At 36.5% G+C, this 26991-nt stretch overlaps 1 protein-coding gene across 8 annotated transcripts in view; it reads left to right on the top strand.

The window, feature by feature from the left end:
* The window catches only part of LOC121594903, a 58166-nt gene that overhangs the window by 2504 nt on the left and 28671 nt on the right, over positions 1 to 26991 (top strand). For 3 of the 8 annotated variants that reach the window (XM_041918720.1, XM_041918721.1, XM_041918719.1), the window contains exon 2: positions 11575 to 11638. The gene's annotated coding sequence lies outside the window, so the exon portion shown is untranslated. Of the gene's footprint in view, positions 1 to 11574; positions 11639 to 12216; positions 12304 to 12568; positions 12852 to 26991 lie in introns of those variants that run through there. The other 5 variants (XM_041918716.1, XM_041918717.1, XM_041918718.1 and 2 more) reach the window with 5 other exon arrangements.

The following is a 26991-nucleotide window of genomic DNA, read 5'->3' as shown; positions in this document are numbered from 1 at the left end:
CCTCTCTCAATCAACAGGGTGTTGTATAATAACACAGAGCACATTCTGACAGTATTAAACAGTCAATTTTTTCACTTTTTTCACATCATAACAACTCAAAAACCCTTAATACCGAGTTAAATGTTTTCACGTCTTTGGCTTTTTATTGAAGAAGTAATGAAACTGTTACATTTAAAAGGTAATTTTAGGATGTTTGGTTATATCGATGCTTTATTAACAAGAAAATATATCGCCTAAATCATGAAGCAATTTTTTTAATATTTTTATCTCATACTATTCAAATGATAGAGTATTTTTTGTAATTTTTAAACACTGCATTTTCTGGGACACCACCTCTCCATGTATTAAAAAAAACCTACCCGCACCTCGACCACAAATGATTTCTTATTCGTATTCCGGTCATACTGTCGTGGAAAATCTCTTGGGAAAAGCAACTAGGCAGCTAGATATCCCTGTCATGTTGTTTTAGCAACCATTTCCTTGGGACGTGTACAACGACGGGAATGTAACCAGTTTCAGCCAATATTTCACATTTTGTCATCGTGTACACGAGTAATTCTATTGTTTTGATGGGGTTTTTGTCACCCTGCCCGGTTTCTGTCAAGAGCCCCGTTTTGCTCGAGGTTCAACTTCTGCATTAAAATGAAGAAGAATTGATCCCAATTTTGGAAGCATTTTGGCTCAGGCAGAAATACTGAAACAGGACACGCTATTTAAATTGAATTGCCAGGTCTATTGAATGATGAACCAGTAGTTCAAATACCGATAGATGGTTTCTAAACGATTGTAGATACTTCCTTTTTATCGGCTTTTCCATCCGGCACATGGAAGTTTTTCATTTTCTTGTCTACTTCATCCCGTGTTTTCTTTCCAAAATTTCCTAACCTCATCGGAACCGAATCGATATGCGAGATAAATTTAAATTTATGCACAACAACTTTCAACCAAATTATGCTCACTTAATGGCCAATTGAATTTTATAGAGCTTCTGTTCAATTTATCATACTTTGATGGCATTGAAACTAAATGATACTGAACTGCCAGAACAATTTCTCAAAATTAATGACACTTATTAGCACCAGAAAGTGCGTAAATTAATCAGCAATTATAAAAACAAGCAAAAAATGACAATTAATGCTATAACAAAATAACCATTTAGTTCTATCCTTCCGCAAAAAAAAAGTTTCGTTCAATTTCCTTAGTGTTATAAGTGTAGCTAAGCGTGTGCTAAGAGTAATGTCTGAAGTTAGGAAATATGTGTGTACCCAATGAAGTTTGTGAATGAATGAAGTCTTAATGGTTACATATTAACTAACAATCTGAAAATTATAATAACATTACAATATAAGGTCGAAGAATGCTGTTAGCCACATTTCATAAAGCGTACTTTTAAATTTCATACGACTACTTATAACAAAATATTGATACTAAATATATTGCTTTCAGTAGTATGAAACAAACTGTCCAAATGGTCAAAACACAACGAACGTCCCTAAAACCAACCACAACGAACGGTTTTGACCCATTTCCCTTCAATAAGTGCAGTTCATTTATTCAACCCAACAAATTGGATTAAACTGACAACCCCTAAGCCGCACCCACGCGTTTGGTGTTTGTTTCGGCAACTAATGACAGCCAACAGTGTGCCCACAGAAGAGTGGTCCTTAATTTCAACACCTTTTGCTATCGTGTAATGTCTTGCTCTGTTTCCTGGCCACGCACAAGAACATCGATAAGTTAGCTTGCTCGGGGTTGGCCCCTGACAAAAGACCAACCGTGTAGCTCATTAATAAAACCCCGCCGACAACCGGTATTTCCAGCTTCCATTCATTCATTTACCTGTCACCAATAAACATCAATAAACTTATAGAAACAAAAAGATTTGCTTGTCTTTTGCATAAAAGTCTAAGCAGCGTATCTCATATCTAACCAGCAATCATTTCCAATCTACGACACCATAACAAATTAATGAATGAATAATTCTGTGGGTACAAACAAAAGAAAACACTATTTTTAGTATGTTTAATTGTTATTCTTTAGCAAAATATAAAAAAAAATAAAATAATTTTAATAAACATAATTGTATATTTACTAGGCGAAGAGTTTAATACACAGATAAATTGCATGGGTAAAATAATAAGAAAAACCATCAAACGAAATGGAATACCCCAAAACACGTTTTTGATATTCCAACTTGTGTATCATACTGCTTCAACGTAAAAAAATATTATTTGATTCCTCCCATGGCGAAGGGCTGTTTCGTGGTACATTCGTCAACTCATACGAATTAGCCAGACCGTCATGTGTTCAAGCTTATAATGAACCGGCTCCCCGTAGCAAGGACTGACTACCCAACTGCGTGGTAGGAATAAGTCTCAAAAGGCATGTTCACGTAGGAAGTTACTCCTCAAAATGAAAAACTTTTAAGCTAAATCGAGCATTAGAATCAATTACTTATGTATAAAGAGTTTGGTACGATTTGATTGATTATGACCATAATTTTTAGCATTTTCCGTAGAATTTTTAAATAAAGTTTTCAATTTATTTTTTATTAACATGCATTATAATCATTTACCAATGTTTATTTTAATTAACTCTCTCGATTCACTCGAAATTAACGTCCCGAGCCTGTTTTTTGTATCAAAGGAGTATCACATATCCAAGTTTCTCATAATACACGTTTCTATATCTTAAAAAAATATCATTTTGATTTTAAAACATTGCATACTAACATACACTATTCATTTTTATCATCATTTGCGCTGCTTTTGTAGTGTAAAACTCCCATAACGCCTCTTTGCTTTTTTTAACGCGCAGCAACATGTTTCTCTTCAAGGAGTTGCGCGATGGAGCACCTCCTCTTAACGGCACTCGGTCCCACCATAGACAAGTACTCAACCATTCATCCGTCCATCCATTCAAGCGCATATTGGTTCGTCACCGTCACTGTGATATGGTTGCTTCCGATGGTTCTGCCGTCCTGCAAGGAGAGCATATTAAAATCCATAAATTAACGTCATACAGGACGCTTTCATGCTCCGTTACGAGGGAGGAACACCTCTTGTTGCTCTCATTTTTTGATGGCCATGACTGCACTAAACATCTCTGTTTCCACCCTGGCCTTTTATCTTTTATTCATATGCCTATAAATACGGAATTGCACCATTAAAGTATGAATTCTTCTTTGGACCGTTATTGCCAGGACGTTGTATTTTTGACATGCAGTGTGCCAATGTCCTGGCACACACTGTAAGTTTCTTTTACCGTGGTTAATTGTGGATGGAGTTTTGGTTGCATATGCGGTCACGTTTTTCTACCCTACTTAAATCTGCCAAAACAATTCCCTTTTCAACACCCTTTGAAAGAATCACAGTGCATTTTTTGCCAGTCCTCTTCTATCATGCCGTGTGAAACATTTTGCGTTGTTTACGTTTGTCACGAAGTGAACAACTAAGCTGACAAATATCCTTTTCAGTTTTTCAAGTGCTCTTTTAGGTGTAAGTTTGATTTGGCCGTTTTTACATGGCAATTGTTTTCTTTATTTTTAATAATTATAATACAAGAATTGATATTCTTATAGCGCCGTCGTCGCTTAGTAAGGAGTTTTAATTTGTACTTATAGTTCGTAACGTTCTTTAGAAGCTGATAAACGTTTAAATACAGCCATTTCCTTATTATACTGGTTCCTTATAAGGTACCAATCCAGGTTGTAGTTGCTCAAATCCTAGATTAATTACTGAAATTCAAAAAACTGCAAGAACTACATTGGCACTCCCTAGATAATCATTTTAGCGGAGATAACATTTCGATAGACAACCAAGCTGACAAGCACGTTAGGCAGTAAGCGAATGATAAAAGAACGATATAAATAAAAACATGGCTAGGAAATATTCAGCTCTTTTGTGACACCTTATGATAATGAAAATGTTATGACACACGCGACACATCGTCGTATTCGAAGGGGAATAACCAAAACCAAGGAAAATACGTTTTGCGGAACTCCCCCTATATTACTGCATCGACTGGTTTGGCATGCACAACATTGAGGGTTGACTAAGGTGTTTTTCTAAACCATAAAAAGGAGGAATGAAACGTCCCATGTTGCCACCCTCGTTCATAAGAAATTAAATTAAACCAACCGCCTACCACAAAAGTAGAACTACGCTAAAAAACTAGTACTGTACCAGTATACCAATCAAGCTCATTCAAAACCTTTGCAGAAAAAATGTATGCATTTCAATATAATCAACAAATTGAACAAGGGTAAAAATGCAATATTTCCAGTATATTGTACAGTATATATTGTATATGAATTTTATTTGAAACGTTTTTTTTTGCTTCAATGTAATTTAATGTATTTTTCATACGTGGATATCTATATTTGTATTTGAAGCATGTTAGTATTTTTGGGTATTTTTCCTATTTGAATAGATATTCTATAAAATATATAGGCTATAAAATAGATTCATTTAATGATATTCTGACCAGTTCATTAATTACGATGAATTAACCGCACTATTATAGCTTATACACCATATACAGCTGAACTTTGACGACCACTCGATTTGAAGTAAAGATACGTTGATCAAAACATGAAAAGTAATAATTTAGGCAAATTGGATTACACCAATCAATGCAATCAAAATACAAAAATTGTACCACATGGTCGTAAGATTGTTCAACATTGTTGTTCGAAGGATTAAGACTCTCTCGCTCTGATTACTTTTAAATCATAAATTTTATCTAGTTTTGTAGAGCAAAACTAATTATTCTTCTAACATTCTACCCATACACTTAAGCTTTGGAATATTAAGCTATTAATCATAATATAATAAATCTCCCCCATCCTTACTCTAAATAATTTAACTGTAGTTTTAATTAAACCGATCTACCCAGAATTATTCATATTCATTTATTATTTTTATTGTTTTCCCGGTATTATTTTTCATGTTTTCTTATTCCGCGCAACAACGTTGATCGGCCAATGCATCTTTTAGCCAGCGTCTGATGAGCGTGGTGAACTGATTTTACCTGCAGTTAGATTTTTAGTTTTATACATGGAGGGATCTCGATCCATACAGGGACTAAACCAATGACAGGCATATTGTTGGGTCGTACGGCTAGACGACGCGCAAAGCACTGTGCTACAATCAGTGGCGGGTCAAGCCTCTCCGAGGCCCTAGGCGTTATGGTAGACGGGGCCCCTTCACAAATCCATCGCGGGGGGGGGGGGGGGTTTGTGTTCGAATCATACACTGCAAATTTTATAAGTTTGTTGCAGTTACATTTTTTACTGATAGCTATTGAGTACTGAATATCAGTATCAATATGGTACTGAATATCAGTAAAACAAATTACTGAAAATGCAGCTATTTATTCTGCCAAAACGACATGTCTGACACTTGCTCGTGATGAACAAACATTTGATTTGGTAACCGCTTACAGACACCCCGATAAATTTTAGGTGCGTATTCGGCTTGCGGGATTAACGTTTTGGTTGACAAAAATCTTCACACCACTTTGCTGTTCTTGCTGAAATTTCATGATAACCGTGAGTGTATACCAAATCAACAAACTTGTTTCGAAAAAATACAGTTCACATCTGTATAAAACTTTATGAAAAAGAGATGAACATGAGCACAATGGACTGCCACCCGCGCATCAATAAAAACCCCAATTTCAATACTTTTTTTCGCCAATTTTCAATCGATATCAATGACTTAACAATCAGTAATATCAGAAAGGCTTTGTGGTATGTTAAAATTTTGGGTACTGTGAATACTGTTTCGAAGCGGACTTTCGACACTTGATCGTCTAGGCGATCATAAAAACCTGTAGGACGTTGGAGTTTAGAGGGCTTACCTTGGGTAGGAGGACATAAGTAAACTCCTTAAATGAGAAGTCGATAGATGATGGATGGGCTTAGTCCTATCCTGACAATCCGAACAAATCTGACCTACCATGATCGTTGTTGTTGGTTTTATCTATACTCAAAAGAAGTTAAAGGTCGGAAAGTTATCGTTTTCGCTAAGCGTAACTAGTATTTTATTGACAAGAACGATGGTTCTAAACGATATTTGCTTTCCTACTTTACAGTTTCCAGCTCGTGTTTCATAATACGGACGATTTGATTTAAATCGTCATCGTGAGCATAACATGAAAACAATATTTTGCTTTTACGTTGGTTTACCTTTACAACGAATACTGAAGTACCGTCTTTCTTCGAATTACGGCCACTTCATTTTCAATCGGTCAGAGCGATAACTTCTTGCACGCGGGAAAAACAATATTTTCATTCGAAAGTAACTGGAAATACCTTGTATTGCAGTATGTTTGTCTCAAGTAATCCACGGACCACAGGTTGGAGACCACTGCTTTAGATCAGCTGCTTTCTAAATGATCGAGCGGTGAGGGCCAGGAGAATGTATTTGTTTTAAACATACATTGTTATATTATTACAGTTAATACACAAAATGATATGATATTTATGTTATTAAACAATGCGATTGGTTATTGGTTTTCTTACATTATTATATCATTCAAGCAAGTTTCAAATTCATTTTATTAAATTACAATAACTAAAATTGATTGTAAAGATTCTTCAATTAAGAGTCTGCAGCATAGTGTGCAAAAGTCATAAAAAAATTAACACAATAAAGCAAAATCGCAATATCGCTTCTTAATGTACCCTTCCTTCCATGTTGCAATTTTTTTTTAGGAAATATCTAAAGATAGTACAAAAACCTTAACAGCTGAAAAATTATCGAGACATACTTATAATCGTTCAGTACTATTATGAGGCCACGGACAATTAAAGCCAGGTCAGACAAATTGATAGCGCATTTCTTAAAAAAAAGCTCCTAGAAAATCGTTGCATCCTTAAAAAGCAATAGAGTGTAACCATTGTTCTCGTAAAATCAACAGTCAGGTTTTTATGGAATTATTCGTTTCTATTTTCTAATTTCTCCTCAAATTTTACCATATTGATTGGTCCGACAATCCATGTTATGGTGATCAAATTTGGAATAGTTCAACGATATGAATTGTCATATTAAAATATGTTCAGTTAATTTTTAATTAATAGGATCTTCCTATCTTTCAAAATCGCGCAAATATTTTCTCGGGCCTGACTGCATATTGTGGCGGGCCGGACTTTGCCGACAGCTTAATTAGTTCAAATTTTACGCGATCATTCATATCGATATTTCCTTTCCGTCGACCCTTCCAAATTTGACCCAAACCCTTCAACAGCTTGCCTTTCCACCATCACTTCGTCCAGTCCACAATTTTGACTGGGCCCCAAAGGTTAGCCGGGGCACGAGTTCTTAGTTTTTGCGTGATAACATAGACACAGGACAAATTAAAAAACGCACACATCGACATCGGAATCGATTCTTGAATGAAACCTCAACAGATAAAAAGAGCGTGCTTGGTGTCAGCCAATTTTTCTTGCATATTTCTACGGCTACGAACCGTTGTGTTGAGATCGGTTTCGGAGCCTTTTAATGTCGTATGTGCATGTAGTTTGCGTGAGGCATCTCTTGTAACGGATTTCGCTTTACCCAACTCGTGCGTAGCGTTCAATGCATTCGATCCAAAGCTTTGGGCCAACGATGATGAAATGATATTGTTTTGAGCTCTGGGCATGTATCGCAGCGTTCTACGCTTCCAACTAAGGTGCACATGGTAAACAAAAATATTGCACATGTTAAAAAGGCAAATGTTTTCTGCTTCTGATAGTAAAATGCTTCTGATAAGTAAAATAAATATGCCTCTGATAGGTCTGGTAGTAATAGTAAATCTGATTGTAAACATAACCCCCGGGGGGAAAATGGGGGTATATTAGGTTGACAACATCAAATGGAAGGGGCCTCTCAATCGACAGAATCATCAACGGGGCCCCCAAATGGCCGAGGCAATGGAGATTGTTCTTCGTATTATGGCTGTATGTAGATGCATCTGTAACGGTTTTTGGTCTTGTTGTATTCGCAAAAATTGAAATAGTCGATAAAAACCATATATAAATGAACATGGTCCATAGGTTCCTTGAATATTTTTATACTCTTCCCCCCTTCCTTATAACTGAAACCTTTCCCATTTCCCCTTCTCTTCGGTCCACAAACTTGATGTGTTCGATTAGGGCCAAGAATGAAAATTTTAGTTTTTGCATTAAAAGACACACACAATCCACTATCCCAGGCCAGGAATGTGAATACCATTTTTCGTGTGAAACAGCTGTCTGCTTTCGACACAAAATCGCAAAGCGGTAGCAGGGGCCCCGTATACAAAAACAAGACGGTTCATCCCAGCCAAGAGCGCACACAATGACATCGATTTAACCATTTCTCGAATGAAACCTCAACCCACTGAAGCACCGTTGACCAAACGACCTTCCTAGACTTTTTAAAGCAACGCGAGCTTGGTGTCAATTTTTCCTGCTAATTTCTCCGGCTACGAGCCGGTGTATCGAAATTTTGTTTAGGGGCCTTTAAATTTTTGTCTGTGCATGATTTGTGATTGTTGCTGTTTCAAGGGGTTTTCTATGTGGTTAAACGCAGCGCTGTTCTGCGTTCCGTGCATTGGATTTTAGCAGCAAGTGTCTCCGCGTTTTTTTGGTGAGCTCGTTCACGGACCATCCAAACCAAGACACCAAATGGACGGGGCCCCTTATTGATGGGGCCTCCTTACCGACGGGGGCCCTTACCGACGGGGCCCCTTCATCGAAGAGTCCACATAATCGTTGGGGCCCCGTAAACCACCTTTGAGTTTTGGCTTCAGTATAGCTGTAACGGTTTTTTATTTTGTCTTCACACAAAAAGTTGTATGTTAATAGTGATAAAACATCGTTTTAATATTAACATGGCCCAGTTCCTTTTTGGACATATGAATACCACCCCTTCCCAGTTTCCCCTATTTGTCAGTTGACCACAAAAGTTGAGTAGGACCCCGCGTGAAAATTTAAGGTTTTTCGTTAAAAGCAGGCACGCTCCACGATCTCAGGCTTGAGATGTGAATACCATTTTTCGCGTGAAAACAGCTGTCTGTTTTCGGCACACATCTGCAAAACAAATATAGGGGGCCCCAGACAAGCGCAGGCACGTTTCATCCCAGCCAAATTGAAAAGCGCACACATCGATATCGATGGAATCGTTTCTCGAATGAAACCTCTACCCACTGGTGCACCGTTGCTTGCTTGATGTTAGTCAATTTTTCCTGCTATTGATGTTGTGTTTCGGGGTCTTTAAATTTTTGCTTGGGTGTGTTGTATGCCTGTGTTGTGTAACGGGTTTTCAGTGGTAGTTAAGCGCAGCGTTCTGTGCATTCCATTTTAGCAGCAAGTTGCTCTGCGTGGTTTTGGGTTTGAGTGTCTCGTGCACAGGCCACCCACACCAGCAAAAATTGACGGTTTCTCGCTCTGTCCAATACTTTGCGACAACGATGATGAGGTATTGATTTGAGCTGTGCGCGCGTGTCGCAGCGTTCTTCGCTTGCGACTTTGATGCAAGTATTGGCAGATTTCTTAGAACATTTAATGTGCTGCTTTGAGTAGTATGGGGCCCCGGTATTCCGGTTCGGGGCCCTCGACAAAATACAGTGAGTGAAGCGATGGGAAAAATGAGTCTTTTTGAAATAGATGGTAAAAGTCCCATTCAGAGGGGGGGGGGGGGGGGGGGGGGGGTATAATCGATACGAAGTCGAACATCCACAATGACGGGGCCCCTGGCGGCCGCCCAGTCCGCCCACCGTTTAACGCGCCACTGGCTACAATATTGTTTCTGCTTTAAGGTTGTAAAAAATACAGAATACTACGGTATTTTATTCATTTTTCTTTTTTAAAAAATGTCTTTCTAACTGTACTTGATGATTCTTGATGATACTTGATAATAAATCTTACCACATATTAGATAATTCATTATGTGCCCAACATTTAAAATGCTCAATCAATTCCCGGTCTTTTCTCAGTGCAATTGATAGTATCTCACTGACTGCATGTAAAACATGTGTCAATTGATATGATATGAATCCACTTTTTCCAAAGAACCTGTTCACACAATATGCAACGAACTGTATCCCCCGTGGCAAAATGCACTCTCAAACCAACATAAAAATTCCCTAAACATGGAATATATTTCGCGCCCATTTTCTATCGATAATCGCTTTTTGTGGATGTAGCTAAAACGCTTTTTTTATATGCGACCAAACGTTTCTGAACGCCAAATCGATTTAAATGTTAATATTCAGATCGAACTGACAACATTCTTTGTCAATCTTTGCATCTATTGTCACCTTCTGGTAGTTTTAATATCACATTTTCTCATATTCGCTGTTGTTAATGTAATTCAAAATGTTATCAGTAATATTAATTATGTACAGTCCTTCGACAAGTTACGTGAATAATGCGTGCCGGAGACAGTAGCGTAACTCGGATTTTGGCTTAAGTCAAGCATAACCTTTTCCAACCAAAAATCAAGTTGATAAATCGTTATTTTTGATAAAATTTAGTACTTTTATTCACTTTATACATACTTCTTAACACTGAAAAGACAAATATTTGTTTAAATTAAGAGTCTATGTTTGAAAAATATCATTCAATTAATTATATTAGTTTAGATAAAAAATGTGATATTAATAACGATGTGATGCAAAAATAAACTTTTTTTTTATTTCCCTCACCCATGCAGGTGATAATGAAATCGTCGTCTAATCAGCTCACGACCATACCAAACTATTTAACAATGTGCTGGAGGCAATAAATATCAATGGTCTCGCCATTCCATTGCAATCCCCAAAGCGCTATATGGTAACGATTTTTTATCACCACTCAGCTGACTCCAGCCGCTCCAGCTTTCCGTGAAGGAAATCAGCATTCATCGTTTTACAGCGTCGTAAAATTGTACTCTTGAGACAGTTTGATGTAAATAATGTAGCGAGAAAAAAAGGAGCCGACCAACATGCAGCTCCGATATGCAATAAGTTCCCGCTGCCTTTTCGCGCAAAGCACGGTTCTCTTTACGCACGCGAGCGCCGCGAAATTGAATGATAGTTTATGCGAGCAGTCCCTATTTTTGGTGTGCTCGCGGGATTTGTTTGGTTCACATTCTGGCCAGCCGTTGTGCATTTTCAAGCCTTGCTAGTGACGTTATGCTTGATCTAGCTTTTCGATGCCGTTACAATTTTCTTCATGTTTATGTGGGTTTTGTTTCCCATACTCGGTCTGTGTTTCTATGCATTGTTTTGCTACCAAACCCCCACACAAAACATAAGCGAATGGTAGCGATATGTCAACCTGTACAACGAATGACACATACAACACGCAGGCGCCAGGCGTAAAACCCAAGCGAAGTATTCTCTGCTCCACAGCTCTGCCAGCAGCATGGTTTGGCGCGTGTCTTCCGGTGTTTCCGCTTCACCAAATGTGTCTTTCAATTGCCGGGAAAATAAAACATGCTCTCGTACCTTACTCGCCAATTAGCATCATTAGCAATATTCAACGATCTGTATTTCACTACCGCAATGTAGGGCATGGTAATGAACTTCACTTAACATGCTATCGCTATCGATCTTTCATTGCAGGAGGAAACTAGTTTTCAACATGGGATAAAATAATGCACATTCGTGAACGAAAGTAACCATCTTGGTAAGTGTTTTCCACAATAGGTTAAAATCAAAATCATGACCATTTGTGCAGACAGTTCCAAATAGTTTTTCATATTTTATTTTCCAATAAACTCAACACATGAGCGAGGTTGCATTCAGATACTTCAAAAAGCTTTGATTATACTCTCACGACACATATATTCTCTTTAGCTCTCCCATGTGATGCGGTAACCATCGCAACGAGTGCCACTTCACCTTCCGACTACTTTCAGTATACGATTACATTCTCTTGCATAACTTACAGGGCAGGCGCATGGTCGTTATCACTAACATGAGGAGCAAATCGTTGTCGATATCGCGAGATAGGACATACGAGAGCATCCTGCTGGGCCTCTTGTTGGCTTCACAGCACCGGCCATGATGCGTTGAAAAAGCCTGGGAGAGTGATTCTCTCAGAGACTTTTCCTCTCGCACAAATTTATACTATTCTCCTACCCTTTTCTACTTCGCACGTTTTGTGTATTTCTGTCTCTCTTTATACACATCGATATCCACGTCGCACCCTCTTTTTCACAAACACACAGCAACTAAAGATGCTTTGCTCAGTTTGTGTTTGATCTCTGGTGAAAAGTGTACGACATACCGGGAAATTTTCCATCGTTTGGTGTAATTTCAAAAAGTTTTAGCTTTATTTCTTCAATTATAGTGAGTGTTGGTGTGAATTCAGCCAAAATAGAATATAATCAAACAGTTTGTTTAATAATTTTGTGTGATTCGGTCCAAACTAATGAAGAAAACCATTATGATAGCCTATTGTCTCACAACTTTGCTGAGCTGAAAAGACATTCCGAAACATAGCGTAACTTCGTCGTCGTGTTCCGTGTTTCATCAGTACAAGCGTCATTTTATGTTCTCTTTCTCATTCTTATAAGTTCATTCTTGATTTATTTTCTCACTCTAACTTCTAAAGCAGCGGCATAGCTGCTTGTATGTTGTTGTTACTTTTCCCGGGCATTCAATTCTAACGAGGCCGGATGTGAAGCGATAGTGTATGTTAGGTCAGAGCGTTTAATGTTTTCTGAACTTTGAAACGAACGAACAAACGAAATATAACGAATAAAAGAACGTACCGACGAGGCAAGTGGGCACCAGTAGCGTTGTTGCCCTACACTAAACAAATTGCATTGCAACTAGGACTGCCAACCAGCTCCATCGATTCCTGTCGACGTGGACAGTATTCTCCATCGATAAAGGTAGGATCAATTCATTAAATTAGACACGCTGTATCGTTCTACACTGCTGGTTTTAAATTACCTTTGTCAGCGCTTGCCCGGCTGTGCTCAGCAAGACTACTGCTTTATCGATCTGGGCTTAAAACCAGCATACATTGACGACACTAACCACCTCAAACCATCGAGATGAAGAAACCAAATTTACCACCGCTACTACCTTTTCTGTTTTCAACCCCCATATCAAACTCTACTACACATGTTATATGTGTGTGTTCATGCAGGTTTCGGTATCCAAGTCACTACTCCGTTATCCTCTGATTCGTTTACCATCAGATAACTTTTTTATTTGTTACTTCCGACGAACGGGTTAACGTCCCTCACACTGATTCGTTAACATTGGTCTTTTTTTAATATAGCTCTTAGTTACATCACTGTAACTAAACATGAAAAAAATAATGTTTTTTATGTATGGATTCATTTAGTTTTTTTTATTAACATTATTACGGGTTCGGTCGTATTTTCAATACATCGTGTATTGACAGACTTCTGTTCTCAGAGCATTTCCTCCTGTGTATTTACCTTTATGGCGGGAATACTCGGTTGAAAGTATATTTTATCATCTGTTTTTGGTCCATTATACATTAGCGATTGCAGTGTACTATTATCAAACACAAGTGCAGTGTATGGTGATACGGGTTAAAGCAGATTCATATGCAACTTATCTGCTTTATTATTTATTTCCTTATTTTCTTTACATTTGTAGCCTATTTTATCGATATGATCGTTATTAACTGCTTTTTGTGCTGTCATAATAATGGTTTTTTTTCATAACCATCATAACCATGACCTATTTACAATTAGTTTATAATTATTGCATAGTTATGAAAATTATTTTTCCATTTGAAGCATCGCTTTTTTCCCGCCTAATACTGCTTAAGGAGTTTTTTTAACTGAAAAGTTTATGGAATGAGCAATTTTTCAAATCAATCAAATAAAAACATCAAAATGTCTGTGGATGTATGTATTCATGTTAAAGTGAATTTATGTATTGTTTATTTATTACTATAAACAAGAACCGTTAGTAGTGAACTTCACTCGTTCTACTCGGTTTGCATACTTTCTAATCAGATTCAAAACCTCTAGAAACATTTTAAATTGATTTTTTTTTTGGTTTTGGACATTCTATAGAACATATTTGAACAACACTCAAAGATACAATTTGTCACAATTCTGTATGTTTATTCGCAGCCAGTAGAAACAAAATCTCTAAGGTAAAGCAGAGCTCTTCTGTTGCCTTAATGAACATCCGTTATCATTATCGTTAATTTGTTCAGTACAGCAAAAGTGGACCTAGGATTCGCATCGTCTCCATCGACCACGTCTCTGCGTTTGCGATAATTAGCAAGCCTGTCCAGTGAGCAGGAAATGATTACTTTCTATTTTATCTTTCCTTCCCATAGTCTTAAGGCTTACCGACTTTAGCAACGAAAGTTTAGGCACGTTCAATAGTTTTCTTTTAAGACGTTCGCCATGTAATCGAGAGAATAGAAGAGACAAATATATCACAATATACCCGCGGCCATGTTGTGCAACTAAGTGCCTTCTTCGTGTTAGTGGTTTTAGATGCTAATCCACCGTATTTTCATAAGTCTCATTCGCTATGTGCTAATTTATCTACAAAGCCTGTGGTATCACGAGAAATAGGCTTCTCGTGTCAACTTCTTTCGTAGGTTATGTTTACCTCATTTGCACATTCGCACAGAAGAAATTACTTGAGTCTGAAATTGGTTGCTTGGCTTCAAAAATGTTTCTCCTGACAGGTAACCTTGCTACTCCCAATATCTAAGAGTGGTAATTTTTATATCAAGCTATTCGATACTCTCATCAAACGGTAGCAGCTCCCGAATGATAAATAGTTTCCCACTTTGCATCACCATTTCAAAATTCTCACTGAACTTCTTCGGACACTCGTTGGGGCAGATAGACGAATAGGGAAAGATCGACAGACATTCGCAAGATTTGTAAAATCCGAATAAGCCAATAAACAACCTCAGTAAGATCTGACCCCACCGTTTGCAATCCATGGTTCTTTATTTTTCCCGGTGTACGTAACATCTTTCAACGAACATCAGCAAATTTTATTCGCAACTTTCTCTCCCACACTTTCGTTTTCGTACTCTGGGGTGTTTTTGCACCTCATTTGCGCCTACGTGTCGCTCCTGGATTTATGTTTAGCACAAAATTATCATGGTTTGCCACAAACAGCTATCGCAAGAGTCAGTAAAAATCATGAGCAAGAGGCTAGAGAAGAGACTGCTTGCTCTTTTTTTGCTTACTAATAACACCATTAAAACGAAACAGTACCGCGAATTTGATCTCGTTTAGCTCTCCAATTCAAAAACCTTTAGCATCCGGGATTCACTGGTAAGCTAATGACATCATACATTTTCGGGAGTAAATTAAAATCGGACTAATTGATCCCAGGAGGTACGATAGTATACACAATATTCCCCTTCAATCAGCCTTAAATTAAGATAATTTGGCTCAATCTGAATATGAATCGTTGAGTAGAACATATGTATGGTACATTTAATTTATCAAATAAGTACTTACATGTAAAATCATTTTCCACATGGTATTAAAGTCGTAAATAGAATGAAAACAATCCAAACAACTATTATATTTTAATTTTTTGTATAATATCTCTTGTAAACCAATTATGTTTTATGATACATAGTAAAACATTGGCAGTCCCATGGTACAGTCGTCAACTCGAACGACTCAATAACATGCCCGTCATGGGTTCAAGCCTAGAATGGACCGTGTCCTCGTAGCAAGGATTGACTATCCGGCTGCGTGGTAATGAATTGAGTCTCGAAAGACTGTATATGCCGGCATGTCCGGGTAGGACCAAATAGAAGAAGTAAAACATTGGCCCGATGAGAGAGGCCGCTTTGTTCAAACGTATCACGAATGTTCAACAGTGTTTGACCAACAATATGCTGTCATTAAAATACATTCTCAACAAGAACTAAAATGTTACAGGCAAGAGCCGTCGATTATCTAAACACTCATTCCTCGGTTTTTGCATGTACACTCTTTCATGAGTTTGTTTATAAGCAGACGAACAAACGTGTTATACCTTTAGCAAACATCGCACCTCAACGGTCCCTCAACGGAAATTGAATGATAATGCTATCCATACCATTTGCAAACTACATACTAGACTCTAGTAGGGTTTGGTACGGCCACAAGCGAAGCTCGAATGAGTTTGCATTTCACCTGCCAATCAGATCGGTGTTACCTACAGGACATACGCATCACCTGACACTGGCTAGCGGGACACGATACGAGCGCTCCCAAAAATAGGAATCAATTTCACTGCAGCTGTCAATATTCTCAAAGCTCCTGAAGCTTCGACTTTATCCGACGCCACTCAAATTCCACTCGGTAATCCAGCACTCCAACGACCAAAGATTGGATTTGGCTCGGATGCTTCTTCCCTTTTGTGCAATATGGCTCACCATTTCCACCAAACAGTGATGCAGCTCATCCCAGGATAAACGCGACGGAATCAAAGATCTAACAAGTAACCAGCCTCGTCTGCTACTAGCTGATGCAAGAAGGGTATTGTGGATGGTGTACAGAAAAAGACACTCACTGCAAAGTGGGTAGCCTTAAAAAGGATTCACATGTGCTTCAACTACTGTCGCCTGGGGATGAAGATGGAGTGGATTCTGTGTGTTCAAGATGATAAAAACTTACACTACTATGCTGTGGTTGCATGATCCCATACAGATATGAACAACAAAAACAATCCATATACTCTGGTTTCATGTCCTAACGGTTGCAACTCGTTGAAGAATGATAATGAATAAGTGAATGTTTGGATAGAAATCTTTTGGCAATCCGGTTAGAATTGTTTCATCCCCATGGGATCAGTTAAGTTTTGTTACAACCCAAACAAGGAGCTAAAGCATAGAACATCCATCAGTCAAAATCTCTTGCCGTGTTGATCCTTGATCCTAGCTGTTTGGTGACACATGGTTCATAGCTGCTTCATCTTGCCTTCATTCGACCAAACAATGGATTTCATGAAATGCAACTAAGTCCAACCTATTTTCCCGCAAAACCCACAAGCTAACATACAGCAACCATTGTCTCAAGAGCAGCATCTTGCTGATGATGCTCAGAGAAGAGAAAGAGGATGATGAACTCTTGTAGGCTTAAATTGATTTTGCAGTCTTGGATAAGGAATTCATGACATTGTGTACTGGTGGTAGATGAAACACTTCACTCAAACACCCAACGCTCTTCAAGCTCTCTTATGAATTCAACATAACCATTATGCCCTTTTTAACCAATGTGCAAGTGCCAACTACACTGCACAGCCTTAAAGATTATTTACACAAAGAGTAATTGTTATTTATTTCTAACTCTTAACTTTGCAAATTGAGGCTCATTTGGTGTACCCCTTTAAAACCCGAAGCTCCCAGCAAGACAGCAAGATTAATAGGTTTTCCACTCGTTCCTTCCTATAGTGAAGCTTGAGCACATTTTTCACTTCCAAGCAGAGCAACGAGCGCTTCATAAGCACCTTTCGTAACTCCCGTTTACCGACGTAACTGGGTTGTCAAAATTTTGCTACATAATGCAACGTACACGTTTTATTCCCGCTATTCAAATACAACACATACTTCATTTTACCATTATTCATCCGTTTTACGAAAAATCCAGCCTTCTGAATAAAAATATCATGGGTTGCGTATTTATGGATACGTATTGCGTATTTATGGATTTTTGTTGCTATTTTTGCTATATTTTTCAATCTCGATTGACCTTGATACATCTAGTATTTCATTTGAATAGTGAATTACGCATATTGTGTAGTGTTTTGTTATATGATATCAACCTGCAATAGCGGATTCACGGTGTTGGAGGCCGCCATACACGCCCACCTTTCAAAAAAATGTGAATGTAATTTAAATTGTTGTTTTGTTTGGGTTTTTTTCTTTTGTTATATGTAAGATAAGTGTAACAATTGTGGCTACAGCACCAATTATGTTTATAACGTACCTTATTTTCACTATAACAAAGTGAATTTACGTTTTGAAACCACGGATGGGCTTTTTATTTCAAAAGTGATCATTTTTATCCATTTGTACTTCATTAATTTTCTTGCTGGCCACTTCCGGTTGTTAATTAGCACTCTTTTAAAATGTATTGCCAAGATGTATGGCATCTCTTACCAATATGCTAAGAAAAGCTTTGGGAAATTTGAGGTTTTGAAGTAACATTCTTCACTATAGTCTATCACATCATCATTTTGATGCAAAATTTTAATTACTGAACAACTTCAGATCAAAATCTACCATCACTCCATCGAAAATGTGAATCTTGAAGATAATTTGGCAATGGCTACGATACTCCATAAAAAAATTCAAACAGACCACCCTGAGTTGAGCTCCACTGCGTCTCGTGCTGAAACGGTAGCTGACTTCGGTATAGTTTCCATATACCCTTCCATAGTTTCCCATATGTTATAAATAAAATAAGATGGTTAAGTTTTAGAAGGATTAGCCCAATTAATTTTGCGATAAATTGAGCGTAGCTATAAATACAACCAGTGATAGAAAACCGAGATTTTAAACTATTATTTTGTGTCATTTAATGATGTTTGCATACTTTTTTTTTGGTGCAGTGAACTTATTTTATATGGTGTGATTTAAACGAATGTCACAAAATAATATTTCGTGTAAATAATTACAACTTTTGCTTTCAACCATAATTGGTACAGCTATGATGAATTGCTAGGAATACTATAGCTGTTATTGTTACCTTAAGATGCAATTTATAATCGAAATGTTCCACTATTTCGATAAACACTGAGCCAAAACAAATAATACTATTGTGTTTTACACATTTTAGGCATAAAGAGAAGCAAGTAATATATGTATGTATTTATAAAAATCACGCTAAAAAGCCAAAACAATCAATCTAAAATAAGTACAAAATATTGGTGTTGACCAAAAGCTTCGACTAGATGCACAAAAGATTCCACGTATCAATCGACTATTTCAACGTTCCAACACCAATCATAACGAATCTGATAAGAAAACACACTTTTCTTCCTCTAATTAAATATTGATTGATGATTGATTTTTTCCTTTAACCTTAATTGGATAAGTTCCTTCCTAGCCAACTTACCTGTCTCCTATCGAATACTGTAAGAAGCCTTCAAAACTACCAGGTTGATAGCTCATGCTGTACGAAAGCTTCAACATTATATCAATTATCATCATTTTTTGTCCGGAAGTCCGGAAATGGTTAACGGCACCTGCATGTTGCTTATAGACCATACTACGTGTACGGTACTCAGAACACCGACACCGTAGTAGTTGAAGTATATAAAAAATAATTTAGTACACTTCGCTATAAGTATAACTGCTAAAAACATTTTTCTAACATTCATTCATAAAGACATTCCTATAAAACTTTAGTTGAGAGATAAATTCCAAATCAACTTTCCTGAAAGATAACCGTAGCATAGGTGGATAGGTAGCAGTATAGAAGATATAGGCGCAACGTAGTGACACATGATGATTGATTACAGAACGATGGATAAAGGCGTGGTGTCTCGGTGGTCACGTTCCGATTAATATATCACGACGTAAGCTCATACTACGACATGAGTTGTGAACACTTTTATTCATTTAGTATATATTTTATTAGCTTCAACTATGTATTGAAATAAGTCTGATAATTGATTATTTAACATTAAAAACAAATTGGAAAAGCTGATTTTTTTATGGATTTCTAGACAATATTTTCGTTTTATAAACTATTTCACACTTTAGATAAATATATACAAAAACAACGAAATACCCAATATACAACACTATAAAATATACGTATGCTCAACATTGTATACGACCTGAAAACTAATCATCTCTTTGACGATTGTTTGCAACTCCCTATTTCCATCAAGCATACATACCTAACACACTGCCTTCCACAGTTCTTTTGCCCCTAAGAGCAGGAAAGCTACTTGTATCGCATAAAATATTCAAACATAATTTACCCTTTTCACTCAACAGTCACACACAACAGCCCAAAAAACGTATAACGGAAAATATACACCGAAAATATAAACCTTCGCCATGATGCTTTAAGTTTAAAAAATATGTGCAAAGCAGGAAATGAGTTCAAGCTAATTTTTCACAGAATGAGCTCAAGTTATTTTTATATAACAAGTATCACTGGTACTTGAACATGACTCAATTGACAGTGAATTCAAATGTATTTCAATAATGGAACACATTGAAATATTTTTATTTCACCGCAAACAAACTATTCTTATTAATTAGAACAAAAAATATAAATAACAAAGTCACTGTATACCAGGGCGCACTCTTTTCTTAACCCAATTTGATTTTTCTACCTAATTTACCATACTATATATAACATATACGTCCCACCTCCCTGTGCTGTATGTGTTACGGAAGGGCTCGATTATACATCATAATCAGCAAATCAGTGAAAGAAATAAAAAGACGCAAACCAAGCATCTGACCATCCCGAGAAAATTTCCCTACTCTACTCTAATCCAATTTGCTCCCGAAATTGACTCAGTAAAAATAAATAAACCTTTACTCGCCTGTCTTTCATAGAACGAAATATGAAACAGGAAAATAAATAATGAAAAACATCGCACAACTTCCTCTCAATTGTTCGTTTTCCAGCACGATTCTTGCATTCTGATGCTTCACTCACTTTGCCAAACAACATTCCAAATTCTTCATTCATTTGACACGACGCATAAAAAATAAATATCAATTTATGCCTTTTGCTACATACCTGCCTCATAAGTGTAACAGCAGCTGCCTTCCGCATTTCCTGAAACTGGGAACGAGAAAAATTAATTAATCGAATAATAAAAGCTTTCACGTAGCACACATAGCTTTCTGATGTAGCAAGCTTCCTGTAAAAATGATTTGTGGGTGCTTGAAACAGGATGAGAAAGCCTATGTTCTGTGGAGACGCATTTCGTGTGTTAATAACAACAGCACATCGTATCTGTCGTAAAACGTGAAGTAGTAAAAAATAGGCTCATGAAATTAGACAATTCAAATTCATTCCTAAGCCTTATGCTAGCTACAAACAATTATGCTAGTTATACAATGCTTATTCGTCTTCTTCAATTTGGCATAAACGCCCTACGCCGGTATGTCCGCGTACAGGTTTTCCAGAGTTTATTCAGTTCCATGCAGCCGAATAGTCAGTCCTTGCAATGGGGGGACGGTCCATTAGGGGCTTGAACCCATGACGGGTATGTTATTGCGTCGTTCGAGTTAACGACTGTACCACGGCACCACTCTTGCTTACATGGTTTTCCAAGTCACTTTCGAATGTGCAAAAAATTATTCACCGCATCCAAGGTGTTTTTCATCAACTGTCAAATGGTTTATTACCTCAGAATAAAATTTTATTTTTAACACATTACTTTCAACACATCACAAAGAACTGTCAAACTAAATGCAGCTTAACACGTATTGAAAATGCATGCTGTAAAAATTTTAGATTATGATGATGGAAATGAATCATCAGATTCTTGTAGATTAACATCTAGCACGCAGTGAATAGCATCGTTTGCATTCGAAACTGACTTTAGAAACCCTGTAAGCTTCTGGATAAACGAAACCCGTTCAATGGAGGCGCATGGTGCTTAAATTTTGGGAAGACCTTTGAATAGGTCAGACAATCCTACGGTTCTAATTTCTAGATTTCGTGGTATCATATACCCATAGAATTAGCTAACATAAAAGCTTACGTTGTAAATCCAAGAACAATAATTTGGACGATGTTTTCTTTTTATAACTTAATTGATTAACATTCATAATTACTATGGTCTTTACGAAGGAAGGATTTTTCATTGTCTAAGCAAGTGAGGAATTTCTTTTATCGATTTTTAATCAAATGTTACTAACCTGCCAAATGCTAAATGAAATGCTATAAGCTTTCCGTTTTTTTAATTTATGATTAAGGCGTTCCTTTAACAAATAACAAATTGTTTATTTAAGCTAGCAAGAAATTATTATCATTATTATTATTAAAAAGTGCGACGTCTGCATTTTGACTATCTTGCACATCGTAGCATGGCAATTTTCAAGCTATAAGTTTTACAACTTCTTTCACGACTGAGAACTGTCTCGTTGGCTTCCGTTTTAATTTTGCTTAATTGTGATGAATTTGTCCGCTGGTCCGCTGTTTCAATTTCGTGTCACCCTTAGAGCTTTTGTTATCTATTCATCTTTTTCATACGAATTACTTGTCATTGGGCCCTTCTTTAAACCATACTTCCCTGCTATTCTTGAATAAATGAAATAGTCATCTTTCTTCTCCGTGGTTTACTAACATTTAAAATAAATTGAGAATATAAAATTATTATCACTATACGTCAAGGAGTCCTGAATAATCTATTTCTTTTACAAATCTTAGATTCAAGCGTTTTTTCCTATTTACAATTGAATAAAAACATTTCTGACATAAAGATTAAATAAAAAAATTAAAAATCTTTAACGTATAATACATATGCTAAACAAATCTTAATAAACATTCCAGATGAAGATATATTGTACATTATTGTAGAGAAACTGTACAGAATTTTACCCCACCATGTCATTGGACCATTTTTGTGTAATAAATTGTTTTCGAAAATATCTTATTTTTACGTGCTTTTGAACTTGTACGTTCATTGTATGTAAAATATAAGAATGTAAAAAGGTGTATATGTATGTAAAAACATTGCACTTATTTTACTTTAGTCAAAATTCTACAGTCAACACGATACACTATTAATCGGATATCAATGCGGCGTGTATCAAAGCAGTAACTATTATCAAAATAAAATAGATAATCTAATAATCAAAAAAATAATGAAAATAAAACAATCCATCCTTTGCCATTTCATGCAATTAAAAGACATTCTAAATCGTAATACCTACAATCTTCTTGCTCAGAACAGATTCAGCATATCATATTATATGAGCTGTTCTATGTTCAAACTTGTGTTCAGCAGCTTGGTGGTTCATCAATCGCACTTCTTTAGCTTTTCGCATTCTAGATAACCGTCTCTCATGAATATTTCAACTATAGCTAACCATCTAAAACAGCGCTTTTTGGAAGCTTATGTTACGCCAAATTGCGCTATGGTCGCTTTTCTAAGATTGAGTAACGATCTTGGACAGTAACCTTTTCTAGCATTATTTCCTGAACTACATGCCTGGAGAGTAATCACATGGAAAAATAATCGCATTCCACTCGGAAGGAAGGTTTACGTTACATAAGCTTATTGGTGGCAAACGAAAAGCATCTCGTTAAATTTTTTGGTAGTGCTCTACCGACATTGACGGAAAATACATCGGAACAAAAAGCAATTTCAGGGCTAGAAAATCGGTTATGTGGTTTACACTCTTTTCAGATTTCGACCTTATGTCAAAGTGAATAAATCACTGCTGTGAATTAAATGCCGAGGCATATTGCTGTACACCGAGCGAACAGTTTTTGTAAGTTTACGAAAATTGACATACATTTAATGCTTACAGAGTTTTTTTTTCAGTTCTTTCGCATGACTTTTAACACGCCAAAAGCTGACCTGAGTTTGACAGTTATGTTTATCATTTTGAAAAATATGTGGAACAAATGAAAAAATATTGTGATGCAAGTACAACACGTGGCAACTATAGAAACACATCATGCGAGCGATACATGGTGTTGTTCATATTGCAAAGTGACTCGGAAAGATGTTACATTTTTAATGAATCTTCACAAACTTTGCTACGCAACAGAATGATGTCCACGTGAATCATGAAAGCATAGGCTATTTATTCTACAACCACCAAATAAACGAAACTGTCAAGTATAATAACTTAGTAAATCATTCCAACTATAAATACATGTTACACTCGTCAGTCATTTTTATTTATCTCTCTTATACATCACAAGTTAATATTTATAAATTGTTTTTTATTGTTCAACTTCATTTTGAAAATTATTTCAAGGTATTCTACAAACATTAGAAATCAATTTTTCTTTATATGTTTTTACCACGAATACCTTATTGATTTTTTATTAGATCCAAAAGAAAAAAGGTTGAATCAAATCCTGTCATGTTATGCTATCTGTCAATCCTTCTTCACTAGCCATATAGTACGTATACCATTCTTTTTCAGTCAGCGTATCATGGCGTTTAGATGCGTTTTGCTCTGTGTTTATGTGAATAATCATCGATTTTAATACGATATTTATCGCCATTCTTGGGGAGGTCTAGACTGCTTTCTATAACTTAAAGAACCAGATCAACATTTCTTCTTCAACAACCACTCCATGTTGTTTGATGTTTGATAATCAATAATGTCGCAAAATTCAGTTTCTTAAACTTTTTCATGACTTCGTCAAAATCCTCAAGCTTAAAAAAATTTGTTTACGCAGCCTAAAAAATATTCAGCTTATTTGTCGAAGCATGGCTTGGTTTAGTGACATTTTCGTAAAATGCTCATCGAAAGTAATGATTCTGATGTAAACAAATATAGTAACTACATTCAATCTTAAAATTGATTTTTTTTTATTTGCATATCTCGCATACCTTGTGTATCTTTCCCTTTGATTACATTTATGCTTCGATCCATGTTTTTTTGACGTTTAAGTCAAGAAGTAGCGGAACTTGGGGCAAGTGTGCCACCTTAAGCATTTCAAGTCATAACTCACTAAAACGTGTTTTTCAAAAGCCGATTTAAATCTCATAACCATTTTACATCTATTTCCTCACTTATAAATGAGTTTCGCTTGAAAAAAGTGCAAACAAAACAGTTTTTGAAGCGTTTTAAAAAGGGTCCAAAAAGACGTTGTTTTTTGGGCTGTGGGGCAAGAGTGCCACTCGTATGGGGCAAGACGGCCACCTGGTTAAAATAACCGTGTTTCTTAGATAATTGGAAATTATTACGTTTGTACCACTAGTGTATATATTCCTACATGTATTTAGTCACCAATGAACCCTTTTTGACCACCAACTGTACCACAATATGGTTTGTTACTGTTCTGTTTTTCTGGCGTGGAATCCGCTCACAATAGCGCACCATTCCGCAGCACGCTACAACAATGTTTACATTTTTGACAGCTCGTGCCTATGAAAGATAGTGGCACACTTGCCCCAAATAGAGATGGCTCTTTTGCCCCAAAAGTTGTAACTTTTTTGAAATGGAATTTTTCAGTGACAAAAAGAAAGTTTTTTTCAACTAACCCCACAAAAAATTTCACATTTTCTCAGCTATACGGTGGTGTAAATATTTTCTCGGTTGATTGTTCGCATGATTTTTGAGAGCTTATTTGGTTGGATTAAAAAATTATAATATTTTGCTCAATTTTGAAACTCAATATAAATCAGTTTAAAACAATGGGAAATATCAATTGGGCTATATGAAATTAGGCTCAGAATACCTAGTCATTGGAAAGCAACCAACTGTATACACAATTGATCATTAAACTCAAGTTTTTAAGGAAAAATGCTTGGTGGCACTCTTGCCCCGTATGGCACACTTGCCCCAAATTCCGCTATAAAGTTGGAACAGCACTGAGTTGAAGCAATACAAATTCATTTAGAAATCCACATGTTTATAAACTCACTAAAAGATCTCCAAATATAGAAATGTTTCTATATTATATTTATAGAAATACAATCACTCATTTTATTCAATTATTATCATCACTACCTACACGTAGAAGATGCGAGGGTGGGAATGGGAGTGATTTGGACACCACGGACTAAGACCTTGTGTTTCGTATGAATTTGCTTTCATCGACCAAGTGATTCAATGTTTACTCTTCTTTTGGGAATAAATATTCACATTCAGCGATCGAACAGGATATTGCATAGCAAACCAATGGAACCTGTTTACCTACCCAGCACAGACTTTATTGTATTGCCTAACATTCCTCAACGACTAAATGAACACTTGGCAAACACTCGCAGATAATGTATTTCATTTCGATAAAATGAATGACAACTAAAACTCATGGAATTGTTTTCACATCATCCATATAGATTGCTTTTATTCGAAGTCATGTAAAAAGAGTAATAAAAGACTAATCATCAGTAATCAAGTCAACCATGCAGGGTTTAAGAAATGCTTGAATTCCATTCATATCAAGTAAGGTTTCGTTTCCTATGTGTCTAATTTGATGGTGGAACACATCGATACATTGTTATACATTTTTCTGGTTAGTTGGATTTTTGCAGGGTTTTTCAAGTCACTTTCGAATGTGGACATAATTATTCACCACCTCCAAGATGTTTTTCAACAGCAGTCAAATGGTGTATTTGCTTCACAATTAAATTTCAGTTTTTGCAAGCTGAACACACGACAAATGATTTTCAACACATCACAAAGGACTTTCAAACTAAATCCAGCTTAACACGTATTGAAAATTTATGCTGAAGAAATTAAAAATTTTGATGATAGAAATGAAACATCAGATTGATGTGGATTTGAAACTAACTTGGAAAACCTTGTATGAAATTAATCAACTATATTTTCCCGATGCTGTAACGCGGTGTTTAAAACAGAAAAATCCTTCACTTCCATTTTAATGTAATAGATTAAAGCTATATGGAACAAGTTGAGGTTATTTTTTATGTCTTTTAATTACCTTCAGAATATATCGATTTTTAATTCAAAATAACTAGCGTAGTATCCAATATTACCTTCGATAATGCCATTGCCATAACGTGAACAGTCCACCAAACCTGTAGAGTATGAAAAATCATCATCTTTTTAATGGCGGTGCTACACGACTAACTTTCTACCCTTGGCCAAGCAAACTATATTCACTGTCTGCCTTTTCGGTCAACACAGATTTATTCGCAACACCTCAAAATACAGCCTGTTTGGTTTTGTAATATCCGGTCTCGAATATTTACGACACTTGCTACCTCGAAAAAGGCGGAAATAACTCTGCAAACGTGCCTGTGGTGAGAAACAAACCATCGTGAAAAAAAGTTTCCCACCATACACGACACTAGCCCCTTCGCACGTAATAACTGTCCGGGAAGCAACTTTCAGTGAACCAAAATGACGTCCCACGGGTACCAACACCTGTACCGAGT

This window comes from Anopheles merus, chromosome 2L (assembly GCF_017562075.2).
Source record: "Anopheles merus strain MAF chromosome 2L, AmerM5.1, whole genome shotgun sequence".
Taxonomy (NCBI): Eukaryota; Metazoa; Arthropoda; class Insecta; order Diptera; family Culicidae; genus Anopheles; species Anopheles merus.
This window is presented reverse-complemented; position numbering and strand designations above follow the sequence as displayed.